This window comes from Canis lupus, chromosome 8 (genome assembly GCF_048164855.1).
Source record: "Canis lupus baileyi chromosome 8, mCanLup2.hap1, whole genome shotgun sequence".
NCBI classification, from domain to species: domain Eukaryota; kingdom Metazoa; phylum Chordata; class Mammalia; order Carnivora; family Canidae; genus Canis; species Canis lupus.
The window spans coordinates 45169431-45182425 of NC_132845.1; the positions used below are offsets into that span (position 1 = coordinate 45169431).

At 48.1% G+C, this 12995-nt stretch overlaps 1 protein-coding gene and 1 long non-coding RNA gene across 4 annotated transcripts in view; one reads left to right on the top strand and one right to left on the bottom strand.

Annotated features, from left to right (window-relative positions):
• Window positions 1-12995, bottom strand: part of GRIN2A (glutamate ionotropic receptor NMDA type subunit 2A) — a 546601-nt gene that overhangs the window by 166479 nt on the left and 367127 nt on the right. The gene's annotated exons all lie outside the window — the stretch shown is intronic.
• Window positions 3515-8354, top strand: LOC140638428 (uncharacterized). The gene is made up of 3 exons (XR_012035469.1): window positions 3515-3683; window positions 3974-4181; window positions 4589-8354. It is a non-coding gene; the product is annotated as an uncharacterized lncRNA (long non-coding RNA).

The following is a 12995-nucleotide window of genomic DNA, read 5'->3' on the forward strand; positions in this document are numbered from 1 at the left end:
CTTAAAAAAAAAACAGCTGAAGTTTAATGACTGAGAGAGAGAGAAAGAGAGAGAGATGAGAGATGAGTTAGGACAGGAAGCAGAGACCACAGGGAGTGTCCTGAAGATCATGGTAAGGGGTCTTATTTAATTCCTAGGCCAATCTTATTCCAAATAATTCATCTACTAAATGCACCAAGTAGCATCTTCCATCTGGGGATGTTAGGGCTTTATGTGAACCAGCTCTATTCTCCCCTTTGGAATTCTGATCTGTGCCGAGAGGGGAGCCTGCATTCAAAGCGCAGTAAGGCACATAAATGTCTGCTATATTGTTCAATCAACTGGTATGCTAATCTCAGAGAGTGTGGCTTTAACTCCCATGTCTACCTGAGCATTCCAGACCTAGTTCATCATCCAGATGCAAGCTCTCCCTCTAGCAAGTAATGCAATGTTGAAGGCAAGAATTCACAAACGCATGGAGAGACGTATTCCTTGAGTCCCACTGCAACTAGTTAAAGACAGCCCAACGCTCTCTACATTCATCAAAACCACACGGTGATTGCTGCTCTTGGACCCAGCCCTGCTTTCTAGATCATTAGCAGGCTGACCAAGAAGAGACACCTGCTGAGCCTGAGGCTCTTATATCTATGCAAGGACAGAGAAGTCCCAAGCTGGCTTCACCCAGTGCTCTGTCAACCTGCGGGTGAGCGTCTGACTCAAGGCTTCAAAACAGGGTCGTTAGTGATGATGGATTAACCGAGGCCAGGTCCAGCCATTCCCACACAGAAAACCAAAGGGAAATTCTTTGAGTCAGGTCTCTGAGTTGCTGATAAACCCAAGTACAGGGATCTTTTTTGTTTTTTCCCCTGCCAGTCCCAACTGTGATTGAGCTACTGGCCTTGATCAATGCACCAGAAGCCATTTTTTTCAGATTTGTTTTCTTGGAGAACCACAAGCCTCTCTGAGATACACCATGGACATTTGTTATTCCAACCACTGAGCATCCTTTCTTTCTTTGTTGGTAATAGTGAATTTTCATAGAGAGCCATCCTTTCCCCGCTGTCAGCCAACCCCATTGGCTCATCCAAACCCCATAATTCCAGCAATCAGTTCAAGGGTGGGAATGTGTCCTAAAAGGTCCAATCAGAATGACTCTCAGGGTTTCTGGAATACGTGACTAGGAAAAGACAGTTTCTCTTATTGTTAAACTTGAACCTGGAAGGATGTTCAGCCAGGATTTCTGGCAGCCATGATGCCACCATGTACCATCCTGAGAAGGAAACCATCACAGGCAAAGGCAAAGCTGAAAGATAAAGAGTTACCAAGTCCTGATATCTCTGTTGAGCACTTCGTTCAACCCATACCTGAAGCCATCTTACCCTGTCACTGCCATGTCCCAATTAATCATCTCATTTTGCTTATGACAATTTGAATCAGCTTTTCTGTCCTTAGCAACCAAAGATTCTGGACACCACTTTGGCTCAGGGAAAAAGTGGAGAACAATAGGACTCCTTCTGCTCTCATCTTCTGAACTTAGATTGGAAGACCTCAACAATGATGGAGTGGTGTATTTCCATTCACCATCCTCCCCTTTTCTGATCCATGCTTTTACCCTAGGGGCAGCTGCCTCCCTCCACATAGCTCTGTCTTCCCCACATGAGCTCTTCATCCTTCCTTTGTTTCTGTTTTGTTCTTCTTTAATAGGCCACTGAGATTGGTTTCCTCTCTGGGAGTCTGAGAGCCACCACTGCCATGACCCAGACGAAAGACATGACAAGTTGCCGCCAATAATAATCGCTTGTCATTAGGCTGTTCCAGCAAGGAGAAAATGCAAACAAGGTCCTGTTCATTATGTTTTTGTCTCTAGCTGTCATACACACAGAGGCTACTGCTGGACTGAAGGAGGCAGCTTTATTTTTGGAAAGAGGAGAATTTCAGGCTTTCCCATAACCTCTGTGAGGGGCAGGTCCTGGCAGTAAACATTAGAGTAGAAATGTCCTCTTCAAAATGACTCTGTCCTCCAAGAAACACCTACAAACAGCTCTGAGAGCTGAACCTCGGGAGGTAATGGCTTCTCCCCTTGGGAGTCTGTATGCCGGTGGGATTGAAGGCACAGAGGCTGTCGTCACACAGACAGAGGGTTCAGTCTCAGCACCTCCTCTTACTGAAGTCAGGGCTTGTGCAAAATACATGGTATCTGCAAGGCTCCATTTTCTCATTTGTAAGATGAGGGGGATTTAGTCCCTACTTTAAGGAGGTTGTAGAGACTGAGATAATGCATGTGCCACTCTCTCCAGTCGAGAGATTGATTCATGAGGGCTACGATTATGAGGGCTGTTGTCCTCACAAAAGAACCAACCACGTTGGTGATGATGAAACCCAAAACAGTACAACCAGCCAGCACAGTGTCAGTGCAGATGTGAACAGTTCTCCTGTGGTTCCTCCCCATGTGGCTCCTAAACGTCCTAATAATGGCACTCCACTCCATGGGAGCTATTACTGTGTGCCAGGCATGAGCTGGGAGAAGGTGGACAACTCGTCCCAGGGTTAAAACCTGAAGTCCAGCACCCTGGAGCCCCTTGGCCCTGGGCAAACCAGGGCAAAACTGCAGCCATACAGAGAGCTCTGCATGCACTAACCTGTCAGGGAAGGTATTTCTGATCCCATTTTACAGGTGAGGAAGCTGAGGTTTATAGAGAGGTCCTTATTTATTTTAATGAGCCCAGGAATCACTGGGGGATCTAGTTCTACCACTGATTTGGATTCAGCACACAAGGGCTGCAGTGTTGCCAGCAAGCTTCCAGGTGGCACTGAAACAGCTGGTCCATGGACCGAGCTTTGAGTAGCAGCGCTACAGAGGTTTTCAGTCACATGCCCACAGCCACCCAGCATTTGGCAGAGCAGAGGCTCAGACCTACAGATCTGACCCCACAGAGGCCTCTGTCTTTCAGGGAAGAATGGGGAGTGATGCCAGACAGTGTCTGCTGACATCCTCACCTCCTTGTGCTTCCATCCAGCCTCCCCAGCTGAGACAGCCACATGTCACAGCCTGTCAGTCCCCTCATCTCAACCAACAAAGCACTTTGGGGAAGATGGGGGACCCCGTGAGGCAGAATGTACTATGGGGGAGCAAAGGCAGAGAGGCCTGCCTGGGGTGAACTGCTCCACTCCCGGGAGAGAGCCGGAGCCATCCAGGAACCAGGCAAGTGGTGGCCACCAGGCGGATGGTGCCCGCTCCCAGGTGCCACATGAGAAAGGACTCCACCGGGCATGCCACCCTCTCTCCCACACGCAGGCCCTTCTGCAAACCGGAGCCAGTCACTGAATCTCCCTGTACCTCCCTGTTTTTCATCCGTAAAGTGGACCTAGCGGGACTCTAGTTACCTGGAGGGGTGCTGGGTACCCAGGGCTTGGCGACGCACAAGAGCTCCATGAACCACAGAGCACAGACAAATGCCAGCTCACCCACTGCATGTCGAGCGGCTGCCACCTCTTCTGTCCTCCCTCCCCCACTCCACCCCCACGATGCTCCCAGAACACACTGTCCACGCCTGTGCTGTCGATCTCGTCAGCAGGTATTTTGAGTGTCTATTTAAATATCTGTCTCCATGCAACTAGATTCATGCGAACTAATTCATCCCCGCGGCAACAGTACCCAGCCCGGCTCCTAGTAGCTGATGGAGCTCAGAACACGTTAGCTGAAGGTATGAGTAAGCTGAGGCATGAATGAACGAGAGTGGAGGAAAGAAGGAATGTTTGGTGGAGAAACTGCGGCTGCGTTAGGAGCACGGATGGAGCTGGGGACGGGGGTGCCTGCGTGCTGTGCGATTGGGGGCGTAAGATGAAGGCGCTGGAGGTGGAGCTCAGAGTCTGAAACACAGGAATCCTTTGCTGCCCAAACTCCTGCGGGCAGGAAACAAATGCACAGTTTGGGGCGGGGGGAGACTGGGCCAGCCTTCCTCACTGTCTCAACTCTTGCTACTTGGCTCTCCAGAACTGGGGAACCAAACTGATGCAGACAGAAATGGTAGCCCCTGTCTACCCACGCCCCGGAATGGAACCTGTGTCCACACCGCTCAGGGCTTCCCCAGCCCACACCCGACTTCCGAGCGGCTCACCCGAGGTATCCCCAGCACAGGAGGCTGGACACAAAACACCTGCGTCTACTGCAAGGCTCCGATTATATGACACGTCTGCAACAGGTGAATCATAGAGGTGGGAAGCGTGGCAGTGCGTGCCAGGTGCTGGGAAGGAGAGAGGGACCAGAGATGGCCCAGGTGGAAGGAGGAAGCTCCTGGGGGTCTTGCGGAGAGCACACTGCCCACCCCCCACCCCCTGCCTGAGTCCCCAAGTGTGCCAAGTTTCCAAGCAGCCCAGCGGTCATCACGCAGCCCCGACCTCGCGCTCCCCCCAACAGGAGCAGGCTCTCACATCAGCCTGCTCCAGACACGGCCCGTCCCCTTCTTTGACACACTCAAACAGGGCGGCTATGCTTGCTTTTCATGAGCACGGACCCAACGGCATCGTGGGAAGGGAGCTGGTGGGGTGGAAGGCACGGGGATCTGGGGATGAGACATATCTGAGCTCAAACCTCTGTTCTCCCACATAGCAGCTCTGTGGCCTTGAGAAGCTGACTCAACGCCGTGAAGCCTCCGTTTCCTCCCCTATGCGACAGGAAAAGCAACCGCCACCTACCTACCTTGTGGAGGCGATGAGCCACACACACAGCCGGGCAGCCCAGGGCCTGACCCACCGTGGCTACTGTCTCCCCGTTGTTGATGACGGTACCTCATTTTATCATGAGTACAAACACATGGAGTCAGCAGTATTCAGGTCAAAGTAATTTAAGTTGGATTTTGTTGGATCCCAAAGCACTTGCTCACCACCACTGAGCAATGGCACCTTCCTCTTCATCAGTTTTAACCTGCCAGGTTCCTTTCCTTCCACCTTTCCTTGATCCGTGTTCCTGCTGCATGTGTTCAGATACCACTGGAAGATCATCCCTTCCTGTCATCATCTCCTAGAAGTGATGCTTTCAGGTATTAGAATGAGGCCCAGGGACGGCTGGGCGGCTCAGTGGTGGAGCGTCTGCCTTCAGCTCAGTGTGTGATCCCAGGGTTCTGGGATCGAGTCCCGCATCGGGATCCCTGCATGGAGCCTGCTTCTCCCTCTGCTTGTGTCTCTGCTTCTCTCTGTGTGTCTCTCATGATTAAATAAATAAAATCTTTAAAAAAAAATGAGGCCTGGACCAACACCGAGAGATTAGCAACCGAATCTGCCCCATGTCGTTGGGGCCTAACACTCTGCTTCCTAACTGCTTCTCCATGAAGCTAGTGGAATGTGGAGCCTCCTATACCATATGCAGACCTAGGAATTTTCAGAACATCAAATTTGTTCATCTCTCACACTTGGAAGACTAGTGGACCAAACAAAAAATACCACTGGCTCCTTTAAAAGAGCAACACTTGTTTCTCACGTGCGCATTTGTGCTCTGTGCGCACGCACACGGCAAAAAGCTACACCTGCTGGTTCCCTCCAACAAGGACTAAGCCAGGACCCACCAGAAGCTCAGAAAAAGAGGATGGACTAATTGGGACCAGAGTTCGCCATCACAGTTGAACCCCGAGCACAAAAGGCATTAGGAAACGTAAACAGGAGTGGGAAGGGAGAGATTTTAACAGAAAAATTGATGGTTTGAGTGTTTTCCTAAGAAGTGGCATAAAAGGGAAAATTGAATGTCAATTCAATGTGGATTCAAAGTGACGTGCAGCCTCTGAAAAGCGTTCCAAATGACTGTTGGAAAGGAGAAACACATAATCGATGATGGTCCATTTGTGCTCCTGCTCAGCCCCAGGGCCTCCAGTTCCGGCCATGCTCAGTGCTGGCTTCAGGCCAGGGCCCAGTCAGCTGCCCAGCTCTGCAGGCTGCAGAGTCATTGAGCACAGAAGCGACCCCTTCCTCGGGGTCTCCGAGGCAAGGAGTGTCCCAACGTATCACCCTCTGACCCTCCCCCAGTGAGGCCCTCACCCTCAGGTGGCAACCCTGAGACATTGGCAGATGGCTCTCCTTCTTCCCATTCTGTACATGAGAATATTGAGACTGGAGGGTCGGGGGGCTGGCTGGGTGGCCCCCTAGACTCACTCAGAGAGAAAGCCACAGGGCTCGGCTCATCCTCAGGGAGCCCACAGTCCAGAAGGGCCGACAGCCGAGACCAGGGAATGAACACGGAACCAGGGGTGGATTCAGAAAGAGGGAATCCACCTGACCCAGCCAGTGGGGGGCATAAGGGCCCAGAGCTGGTGACCCCTAAGCTATTTCTGATTGGAAGGCAACTGGGCACAGGCCAGAGAGGTGTGGAGAGAACATCCTGTGCCAAGATGCAGAGGTACGAAGAGCATGGTGTGCACTGAGAACGGCGAGCAGCTTGCTGCCAAAGAAATGTAGACAGAAAAGCCAAGAGCAGGGGAACCATGAGGCTGGGGGAGGAGGTGGGCCCAAGGGGAGACCTATGCTTCTGGCACAGAGGCGGAGTTCCACACAATCTGGTGTCAAAGCACACAACACCTTGAATGTGCCGTGGAATTCACACGATTTCCTTATCAGGCTTGTTGCTTCCTATATGGTCCCCGATAGAATATAAGCTCTATGAGGTCGGGAATATTTTGTTTGTTTGTTGATGTATCCAAAGCGCTTGTCGCAGAGCCTTCCGTGTGATGGGACTTAATAGATAATACCTGTGGAGCTGAATTGAAGATGCTCAAATCATTGCTGGAAGGATGGCCAGAGCTCAGAGTGACCCAAGGGACGGAAGGGGACCAGACGGCAGGAGACGGTAGAAGAAGCCCCAGCCTTCCTGTGCACCGTATCTGGAGGCAGAGAAGACCGCTCTCTGAGCTGGGGTTCAGGCCCCTGGCCATCCCACATCTCGTGGCCTTCGTCGCTCTTCCCATCCGCCAGTCCTCCACGTCCTTCCTCCCAGGCTGGGCAAAGACACGCAGGCAGGAAAACACGAGAAGTTCTAAAGTAACGCCCTCCGCACCGAAGGACCCCGGGCTGACTGTTGTTCTGTTTGATTCTCAAATGCATGCTCGCAACACACAGCATCCAACGCTGAAGGCTGGCATTCCTCAGATCTTCGCTCTGGGCCTCTGTCCTTGCCGGACAAACAGACAACCTGGCCGTGCTCGGCTCCCAGACGCTCAAGTCCCTATAGCCAATTGCCTGAATCAGGAAACGGTTTCACCCTCTTGATACCATGAGTTTACCTCCATCTTGGCACTGACCCCTCAGTGTCAACTGGCTTTTGGGACAAATATCACAAACCACAGTGTGCATAATACCCTCCAGTTCCATCCACGTTGAAGCAAATGGTGGGTATTTGTCATTTCTAATGGCTGAGGAATATTCCATTGTATACATAAACCACATCTTCTTTATCCATTCATCTTTCAATGGACTCCAAGGCTCCTTCCACTGTTTGGCTATTGTGGACATTGTTGCTAGAAACATCGGGGTGCAGGGGTCCCGGCGTTTCATTGCATCTGTATCTTTGGGGTAAATCCCCAACAGTGCAATTGCTGGGTCGTAGGGCAGGTCTATTTTTAACTCTTTGAGGAACCTCCACACAGTTTTCCAGAGTGGCTGCACCAGTTCACATTTCCCACCAACAGTGTAAGAGGGTTCCCTTTTCTCCGCATCCTCTCCAACATTTGTGGTTTCCTGCCTTGTTAATTTTCCCCATTCTCACTGGTGTGAGGTGGTATCTCATTGTGGTTTTGATTTGTATTTCCCTGATGGCAAGTGATGCAGAGCATTTTCTCATGTGCATGTTGGCCAAGTCTATGTCCTCCTCTGTGAGATTTCTGTTCATGTCTTTTGCCCATTTCATGATTGGATTGTTTGTTTCTTTGGTGTTGAGTTTAAGAAGTTCTTTATAGATCTTGGAAACTAGCCCTTTATCTGATAGGTCATTTGCAAATATCTTCTCCCATTCTGTAGGTTGTCTTTTAGTTTTGTTGACTGTATCCTTTGCTGTGCAAAAGCTTCTTATCTTGATGAAGTCCCAATAGTTCATTTTTGCTTTTGTTTCTTTTGCCTTCGTGGATGTATCTTGCAAGACGTTACTGTGGCCGAGTTCAAAAAGGGTGTTGCCTGTGTTCTCCTCTAGGATTTTGATGGAATCTTGTCTCACATTTAGATCTTTCATCCATTTTGAGTTTATCTTTATAAGTCAATCGGAGAAGGACAAACATTATATGTTCTCATTCATTTGGGGAATATAAATAATAGTGAAAGGGAATAGAAAGGAAGGGAGAAGAAATGGGTAGGAAATATCAGAAAGGGAGACAGAACATAAAGACTCCTAACTCTGGGAAACGAACTAGGGGTGGTGGAAGGGGAGGAGGGCGGGGGGTGAGGGTGAATGGGTGACGGGCACTGAGGGGGGCACTTGACGGGATGAGCACTGGGTGTTATTCTGTATGTTGGCAAATTGAACACCAATACAAAATAAATTTATTATTAAAAAAATACAAACTGAGATCCTATATATGACATGTTTATACAAAATGGAAGATCATCAATGTATTAGTTTGGGTGTCAATGGATAAAGATTAAGAGAGAGATTGAGAGAGATGGGGAGGGACAATAGACACAGACTTTGGAGTAAACTTTTTTTTTGTTTGATCATTTCTGCATACACTCCAGATTCTTATGATAGTACAATTTAGGAAAGTATAGTTTGTATGGAGCTGTTGGCTTCAATTCAGACTGGCCTGCCCAAGTCCACTTTCAGTAGAGTACTCAGATGAGCGTAACAATACTGTGAATCGGGACTTTTGTGATATGATGAAGCCAAAACAAAGAACAACAAAGAAATACATATAACCAATGCTGATGTAAGGCTGCCACTGTTACCATTTACCTTGTTAAAAAATTAGTTCCTAAAAATAAAAAATAAAAATAAAAAAATAAAAAAACCACAGTGTGGCCTGTAGAGGCCAGCGGTGTCTGAACCCTGTTACCTTAGAGGCTCGTCTCACACCACACACTGCCTCAGTTTCTCCCCTCCCACTGCAGTAATCTCTCATGCCCTCATGTCTGCCACAGGGCCTTTGCTTGTACTGTTCCATTTCTCTTGGAAAGCTCCCCCTGTAGGCAGGTTGGGCGTCAGGGTTCCCAGAGAAAGAAAGACAAGACGTAGCTTCCTTAACATGAGAGAAATCATTTTAGGCCCCCAGCCGTTTTGTGCTTGATGCCTGACTGGCACTACTTGCCCAAGCCCGTTTCTTGCAGAACTTCCTGGGCTGTGTCAGAATTGCAGAAAAACAGACCTCAGTAGTTAATGATTTTAAGGGAACAACAACAACAAAAAATGCAAAAACAAACAGGACTACCAGGCCAGGAAATACCCTAACTGTATCAGAGATGATAAATCAGTGGCAAAATGCCCAGTGATGTTTCGAAAGTAAAGATTGACCTAACACACAATTTTGAGTCATTTTTGCAGGATTTAAACCCCTTTGAGCACTTACTGCTGGACTAAATGGAGCCGGAAAATTCATGCGGTCAACTCTTGCCTGCCTCCCAGGGCTTTGGCCCACCAGGACCCTGGGCTTCGGCCCACCAGGACCTCAGGGCTTCGGCCCACCAGGACCCCGGGGCTTCAGCCCACCAGGACCTGGACTCTGTCAACTTACTGGATGACTTCTGCCTGATTCTAGACCTCCTTTGCCAAGCCCATCATGAATACGCATGCACCTTTAGCTTAAAACTTCCCCAATTTAAAAACAAAACAAAACAAAACAAAAAAAAACTTCCCCAATTTTATTGTTCGGTGGGGACAACTGATTTTGGGAAAAATCATCGGTGGTCTCCCAGCTATTGCAAGTAAACCCCTTTCTCTCCCCAGTGTTTGGCTCAATTGTGTCTCTCAGCCCTACAGCAGCAAGAGGCGATCCCTGGTTCTGGTCACACCTTCTTCCTCATCCTTCCTTTCACTGCTGAATCACCAGTTTGTAAGGTATGCTTCTCCTGCCCTCCTTGATTAGGTAAACTTCCTCCCTTCTACTGCCCTTCCTTGTATTTTCATAGCACTTAATATGGCTGATAATTGACATTTATTTATGGGCTTCCTCTTGTGTGTGTGTGTGTCCCCCCTGGAATATACATCGACTGTACAGAGGCAGGTACCGTGTGTGATGTTTTATTTTGTTTGTTCAACTTCGTTTTACTAATTACTGTATCCAGCGCACAGAGGGGTCTGATCCAATTTTTGCTTTGGTTTGGTTGACTGGTTTGTTTTGAATGAGGCTAGGAGTCCTGCCCAAGTGTGTCAGCGTGAATTAAGTCTTCTAGTCACACAGCACCAAGGAAGACACTTAATTCAGGCTCTCTCTCTCCACATCCAACTTCAATAAGCCAAGAAGCTCAGCCGGCTGCACAACCTTTGGGCAGAAATGCCCAGTGGCTCACATACACATCGTCATGCTGACAAATCTCAGCCAGGCATTGGGTGCTGGCTCCTACCATCATTCCATTATTTTCCACATTGTTCCTTAAAGTTGCTTGTGTCATGATCAGAAGGTGTTCCTGCCTCAAGCTGGTGGCAAGGTACAGAAGACAGAGATACAGAACCATTCCTGGGGCTGGAGTCAGCCCCTGCCCAAGCCTGCTGCCAGGTGAACACGAAGGTTTGTCCCAGGCAAATTAAAGGCAACAGTTAGTTGACCCAGAAGTAAAGAGCTCCATCCAAATCCATTGTCCTGTGTGCTTTGTTGTCTCTTTCAATTCTTGTTTTTGTTGTTGTATGCTTGTTTTAAGCTAAAATTTTAAGCTTCTACTTTTACTAATAAGCGACCTGATGCCCACTAGAACAAAATCTCAGATACTCCAGGGTTCCATACACCTTCCAGTTTATGAGGTGTGTGTTTGGGGAAATTTGATTCATGTCACTGATCCCAGAGCTTCAGTTTCTTCATGGGCATGACAAATAGCACAGGCTTTACCAACTTCCTAGAACTGCACCAAGGTCCAGATGTCAAGTTATCACTGAACAGTATAGTATCTTTCTTTAGTTAGTTAATTAATCAATTACTTCCATTTATTTATTCATCTCTATACCAGGCACCATGCTGAAGGCTGGAAATCCAGTGGTGAAAAAACAGCCATGGAATCTGTACCCACAGAGTTTATGGTCTCAAAGGGAAAGACAAAGATTAATCAAACAGTCACATGAATGTGAAATTGGTACTAACATTTGTATTTTGAAGGAAAGCTCTATGGTGTTTTAAGAACCCACAGTGAAGGAAACTGAACAATCTAGGTAGTCAGAGATACCCTTGAGGAAGGAGTAGGAATGATGTTGACAAAGAAGAGAAGAAACATCATCACATGCAAAGGCCCTGTGATTTCAAGCAAGTAGGAGGGTCTGAAAGGAAGCCATTGGGGCAAGGGTGGGAGAGAGCTGTTCTCCACTTATAAAATATAATTTTATCCCTTTATATACAGAATACAGGCTATTACCTTTCTCTCACTTCTCAGTTACCCAGGGATCTTTTCACAGTTTCTATTTAATTCTCTTTCAATAATTCCCTGGCTGCTAATCAGAGAAAAGGTGCTAATTACCTTATTAGCACTCTGCTTCTCTGTGATCACAAAATGCTCTTAACTTTCTCTACCATGGGAACTCCATTGGCTTGTCACTCTGGCCCTGCCCTCAGCCAGTTTTCAGCTAGGAGTGTCAGGAGTACCTGGCACCAGGCCCTAGTTTTACTCATGGGGAAGATGAGTTAAAGGACCTACCCCAGGTCAGCTCACCAATGATGGTTCCAGGCTGGCCCTACAAACAAATCCAGAGCTGCTTGGGCTGCATGACACAGCCACAACTTGCCCCATGGGCCATCCAAGGAGGGGCACGGTCTTTCACTTCCAAAAGACTCCTCGGCATTTGGATGCAAGACTGTGGTTTCCTTTAAGGAACCTTTTTTTTTTCATGCCTCCCCTTGTGAAACTCCAATTTACCTTGTAAGATGTTATCAGGAACAAAACTGCAATCCACAGTTTTTCTCTGATTACACTGGGCAACCAGAGTAGCAGAAATGAGGCAAATAGAAACCTCGAGGGGCAATTCCTAGAGGAAAGGAGATCACTAGAACAATGCAATTACATTGTGCCCAGAGACGGGGTGAGAATCCCCAGCCATGGGAAAGGCTGCAAGGGAGGGGGCAATGTCAAGTCTTCTTTGATTAGAGTCTGACAACACCAAGATGATCAAAGATGACTATGAAGGTCTAGGTGGCTCAGAAAGGTATTCCCTGAATCTCTCTGTACCTTACCCAAGAACTGTTCTATAGATCTAGGCAGGAGAACGTTGCCTGGACCTCTTCCTGGAGGTTTCTAGCAACCACACTCAGGGTTCCAGAGTGTGACACGGGTCACCCTCATGAGCAAATCTGCCAGTGAGATAAAAGTCCTCCTCAAAGGACAGGCTGGCTTGGTATTCACATTTTATGGTACATGTTTCTCTTATCTTTTCTCTCACTTATACTGGAAGGAAGGATATTGAGAAACTGCATTAGGATTCCAACTCTGTCATCTTCACGCTGGGCAACTTAAGGCTATTTGTTCAATCTCTCTGTGCCTTGGTTTCCTCCTCTGTCAGTGGACATAACAATTGTACATTATGCATAAGAGACTATGAGAAGAGGCAATGATGTAAAAGCACCTGGCATGCAATGAACTCCAAATACACTTAGCTATTACTATAACTGCCATTATATATAATCCAGCATTCCTTGAGCTTCCTACAAGTCCATCCTCCTTGAATGCTTACTGGCCACAGGACCATGGTTCCCCTTGCTGAAGTGGACAGTGTTGGGTCTCTAAAGCCATCTTTGCTGGCAAACCAGATTGTAAGCTGCCAAACTTACTATTGGGTACTCCTCAAATGTATCAAGGACCATACACACACACGCACACAGTTCAGTATGCTCTCCATATTTTTATCCATGATTCCC